Raw genomic sequence first — 5,000 nt, forward strand, 5'->3', positions numbered from 1 at the left:
TTGGCTAAATTATTATATACAAAGTGAAAAGTTTAAAAAAAGCTTAAAGCACCTGGTATTCCTAGGCAGTCTCTCATCCAAGTACTAAACCAGACCTAAACCTGCTAAGATTCAGATATCGGGCATTGACTTTTTTTTTTTTTTGCAAGATTATTATATAAATCGTGAAATTTTCCAAAAAGTTTAAAGCACCTGGTATTCCCAGGCAGTCTCCCATCCATGTACTAACCAGGCCCCAAACCTGCTAATATTCAGAGATCGGGCATTGACTCTATTTTTTGGCTAAATTATTATATACAAAGTGAAAAGTTTCAAAAAAAGCTTAAAGCACCTGGTATTCCTAGGCAGTCTCTCATCCAAGTACTAACCAGACCTAAACCTGGTAAGATTCAGAGATCGGGCATTGACTCATTTTTTTTTTTTTTTTTTTTTTTTGCAAGATTATTATATAAATCGTGAAATTTTCCAAAAAGTTTAAAGCACCTGGTATTCCCAGGCAGTCTCCTATCCATGTACTAACCAGGCCCAAACCTGCTAATATTCAGAGATCGGGCATTGACTCTATTTTTTGGCTAAATTATTATATACAAAGTGAAAAGTTTCAAAAAAAGCTTAAAGCACCTGGTATTCCTAGGCAGTCTCTCATCCAAGTACTAACCAGACCTAACCTGGTAAGATTCAGAGATCGGGCATTGACTCTTTTTTTTTTTTTTTTGCAAGATTATTATATAATCGTGAAATTTTCCAAAAAGTTTAAAGCACCTGGTATTCCCAGGCAGTCTCCAAACCATGTACTAACCAGGCCCAAACCTGCTAATATTCAGAGATCGGGCATTGACTCTATTTTTTGGCAAAAATTATTATATACTAAGTGAAAAGTTTCCAAAAAGCTTACAGCACCTGGTATTCCCAGGCCGTCTCCCATCCAAGTACTAACCAGGCCCAAACCTGCTTAGCTTCCGAGAGCAGACAAGATCGGGCATAGCCAGGTTGGTATGGCCGTAAGCGAAGACTGCTGCAAAGAGAGGGCTATTTAAAGACCAGCCCATCTAATCACCAGTATATTATATAAGTAGCAAAGAAAACCCAAAAGCTTAAAGCACCTGGTATTCCTAGGCAGTCTCTCATCCAAGTACTAACCAGACCTAAACCTGGTAAGATTCAGAGATCGGGCATTGACTCTTTTTTTTTTTTTTTTTTGCAAGATTATTATATAAATCGTGAAAATTTCCAAAAAGTTTAAAGCACCTGGTATTCCCAGGCAGTCTCCCATCCATGTACTAACCAGGCCCAAACCTGCTAATATTCAGAGATCGGGCATTGACTCTATTTTTTTGGCTAAATTATTATATACAAAGTGAAAAGTTTCAAAAAAGCTTAAAGCACCTGGTATTCCTAGGCAGTCTCTCATCCAAGTACTAACCAGACCTAAACCTGGTAAGATTCAGAGATCGGGCATTGACTCTTTTTTTTTTTTTTTTTTTTTTTTTTTGCAAGATTATTATATAAATCGTGAAATTTTCCAAAAAGTTTAAAGCACCTGGTATTCCCAGGCAGTCTCCAAACCATGTACTAACCAGGCCCAAACCTGCTAATATTCAGAGATCGGGCATTGACTCTATTTTTTGGCAAAATTATTATATACTAAGTGAAAAGTTTCCAAAAAGCTTACAGCACCTGGTATTCCCAGGCGGTCTCCCATCCAAGTACTAACCAGGCCCAAACCTGCTTAGCTTCCGAGAGCAGACGAGATCGGGCATAGCCAGGTTGGTATGGCCGTAAGCGAAGACTGCTGCAAAGAGAGGGCTATTTAAAGACCAGCCCATCTAATCACCAGTATATTATATAAGTAGCAAAGAAAACCCAAAAGCTTAAAGCACCTGGTATTCCTAGGCAGTCTCTCATCCAAGTACTACCAGACCTAAACCTGGTAAGATTCAGAGATCGGGCATTGACTCTTTTTTTTTTTTTTTTTTTTTTTTTGCAAGATTATTATATAAATCGTGAAAATTTCCAAAAAGTTTAAAAGCACCTGGTATTCCCAGGCAGTCTCCCATCCATGTACTAACCAGGCCCAAACCTGCTAATATTCAGAGATCGGGCATTGACTCTATTTTTTGGCTAAATTATTATATACAAAGTGAAAAGTTTCAAAAAAGCTTAAAGCACCTGGTATTCCTAGGCAGTCTCTCATCCAAGTACTAACCAGACCTAAACCTGCTAAGATTCAGATATCGGGCATTGACTTTTTTTTTTTTTTTTTTTTTGCAAGATTATTATATAAATCGTGAAATTTTCCAAAAAGTTTAAAGCACCTGGTATTCCCAGGCAGTCTCCAAACCATGTACTAACCAGGCCCAAACCTGCTAATATTCAGAGATCGGGCATTGACTCTATTTTTTGGCAAAATTATTATATACTAAGTGAAAAGTTTCCAAAAAGCTTACAGCACCTGGTATTCCCAGGCGGTCTCCCATCCAAGTACTAACCAGGCCCAAACCTGCTTAGCTTCCGAGAGCAGACGAGATCGGGCATAGCCAGGTTGGTATGGCCGTAAGCGAAGACTGCTGCAAAGAGAGGGCTATTTAAAGACCAGCCCATCTAATCACCAGTACATTATATAAGTAGGAAAGAAAACCCAAAAGCTTAAAGCACCTGGTATTCCTAGGCAGTCTCTCATCCAAGTACTAACCAGACCTAAACCTGCTAAGATTCAGATATCGGGCATTGACTTTTTTTTTTTTTGCAAGATTATTATATAAATCGTGAAATTTTCCAAAAAGTTTAAAGCACCTGGTATTCCCAGGCAGTCTCCCATCCATGTACTAACCAGGCCCAAACCTGCTAATATTCAGAGATCGGGCATTGACTCTATTTTTTGGCTAAATTATTATATACAAAGTGAAAAGTTTCAAAAAAGCTTAAAGCACCTGGTATTCCTAGGCAGTCTCTCATCCAAGTACTAACCAGACCTAAACCTGGTAAGATTCAGAGATCGGGCATTGACTCTTTTTTTTTTTTTTTTTTTTTTTTGCAAGATTATTATATAAATCGTGAAATTTTCCAAAAAGTTTAAAGCACCTGGTATTCCCAGGCAGTCTCCTATCCATGTACTAACCAGGCCCAAACCTGCTAATATTCAGAGATCGGGCATTGACTCTATTTTTTGGCTAAATTATTATATACAAAGTGAAAAGTTTCAAAAAAGCTTAAAGCACCTGGTATTCCTAGGCAGTCTCTCATCCAAGTACTAACCAGACCTAAACCTGGTAAGATTCAGAGATCGGGCATTGACTCTTTTTTTTTTTTTTTTTTTTTGCAAGATTGTTATATAAATCGTGAAAATTTCCAAAAAGTTTAAAGCACCTGGTATTCCCAGGCAGTCTCCCATCCATGTACTAACCAGGCCCAAACCTGCTAATATTCAGAGATCGGGCATTGACTCTATTTTTTGGCTAAATTATTATATACAAAGTGAAAAGTTTCAAAAAAGCTTAAAGCACCTGGTATTCCTAGGCAGTCTCTCATCCAAGTACTAACCAGACCTAAACCTGCTAAGATTCAGATATCGGGCATTGACTTTTTTTTTTTTTTTTTTTTTTTGCAAGATTATTATATAAATCGTGAAATTTTCCAAAAGTTTAAAGCACCTGGTATTCCCAGGCAGTCTCCAAACCATGTACTAACCAGGCCCAAACCTGCTAATATTCAGAGATCGGGCATTGACTCTATTTTTTGGCAAAATTATTATATACTAAGTGAAAAGTTTCCAAAAAGCTTACAGCACCTGGTATTCCCAGGCGGTCTCCCATCCAAGTACTAACCAGGCCCAAACCTGCTTAGCTTCCGAGAGCAGACGAGATCGGGCATAGCCAGGTTGGTATGGCCGTAAGCGAAGACTGCTGCAAAGAGAGGGCTATTTAAAGACCAGCCCATCTAATCACCAGTACATTATATAAGTAGGAAAGAAAACCCAAAAGCTTAAAGCACCTGGTATTCCTAGGCAGTCTCTCATCCAAGTACTAACCAGACCTAAACCTGCTAAGATTCAGATATCGGGCATTGACTTTTTTTTTTTTTTGCAAGATTATTATATAAATCGTGAAATTTTCCAAAAAGTTTAAAGCACCTGGTATTCCCAGGCAGTCTCCCATCCATGTACTAACCAGGCCCAACCTGCTAATATTCAGAGATCGGGCATTGACTCTATTTTTGGCTAAATTATTATATACAAAGTGAAAAGTTTCAAAAAAAGCTTAAAGCACCTGGTATTCCTAGGCAGTCTCTCATCCAAGTACTAACCAGACCTAAACCTGGTAAGATTCAGAGATCGGGCATTGACTCTTTTTTTTTTTTTTTTTTTTTTTTGCAAGATTATTATATAAATCGTGAAATTTTCCAAAAAGTTTAAAGCACCTGGTATTCCCAGGCAGTCTCCTATCCATGTACTAACCAGGCCCAAACCTGCTAATATTCAGAGATCGGGCATTGACTCTATTTTTTGGCTAAATTATTATATACAAAGTGAAAAGTTTAAAAAAAGCTTAAAGCACCTGGTATTCCTAGGCAGTCTCTCATCCAAGTACTAACCAGACCTAAACCTGCTAAGATTCAGATATCGGGCATTGACTTTTTTTTTTTTTTTGCAAGATTATTATATAAATCGTGAAATTTTCCAAAAAGTTTAAAGCACCTGGTATTCCCAGGCAGTCTCCCATCCATGTACTAACCAGGCCCAAACCTGCTAATATTCAGAGATCGGGCATTGACTCTATTTTTTGGCTAAATTATTATATACAAAGTGAAAAGTTTCAAAAAAGCTTAAAGCACCTGGTATTCCTAGGCAGTCTCTCATCCAAGTACTAACCAGACCTAAACCTGGTAAGATTCAGAGATCGGGCATTGACTCATTTTTTTTTTTTTTTTTTTTTTGCAAGATTATTATATAAATCGTGAAATTTTCCAAAAAGTTTAAAGCACCTGGTATTCCCAGGCAGTCT

At 37.7% G+C, this 5,000-nt stretch overlaps 4 non-coding genes across 4 annotated transcripts; all 4 read right to left on the reverse strand.

Moving 5' to 3' along the window:
- Positions 1–888: 888 nt before the first annotated feature.
- Positions 889–1,007, reverse strand: LOC113085907 (5S ribosomal RNA). The gene has a single exon (XR_003284518.1). It is a non-coding gene; the product is annotated as a 5S ribosomal RNA (ribosomal RNA).
- A 658-nt stretch (positions 1,008–1,665) lies between these two features.
- On the reverse strand, positions 1,666–1,784 carry LOC113085962 (5S ribosomal RNA). Its single transcript, XR_003284562.1, has one exon. It is a non-coding gene; the product is annotated as a 5S ribosomal RNA (ribosomal RNA).
- A 656-nt stretch (positions 1,785–2,440) lies between these two features.
- LOC113085901 (5S ribosomal RNA) lies at positions 2,441–2,559 on the reverse strand. Its single transcript, XR_003284512.1, has one exon. It is a non-coding gene; the product is annotated as a 5S ribosomal RNA (ribosomal RNA).
- Positions 2,560–3,775: 1,216 nt separating this feature from the next.
- Positions 3,776–3,894, reverse strand: LOC113085912 (5S ribosomal RNA). Its single transcript, XR_003284520.1, has one exon. It is a non-coding gene; the product is annotated as a 5S ribosomal RNA (ribosomal RNA).
- Positions 3,895–5,000: the final 1,106 nt, after the last annotated feature.

Source organism: Carassius auratus, unplaced genomic scaffold (assembly GCF_003368295.1).
Source record: "Carassius auratus strain Wakin unplaced genomic scaffold, ASM336829v1 scaf_tig00042575, whole genome shotgun sequence".
In the NCBI taxonomy this organism is placed as follows: Eukaryota; Metazoa; Chordata; class Actinopteri; order Cypriniformes; family Cyprinidae; genus Carassius; species Carassius auratus.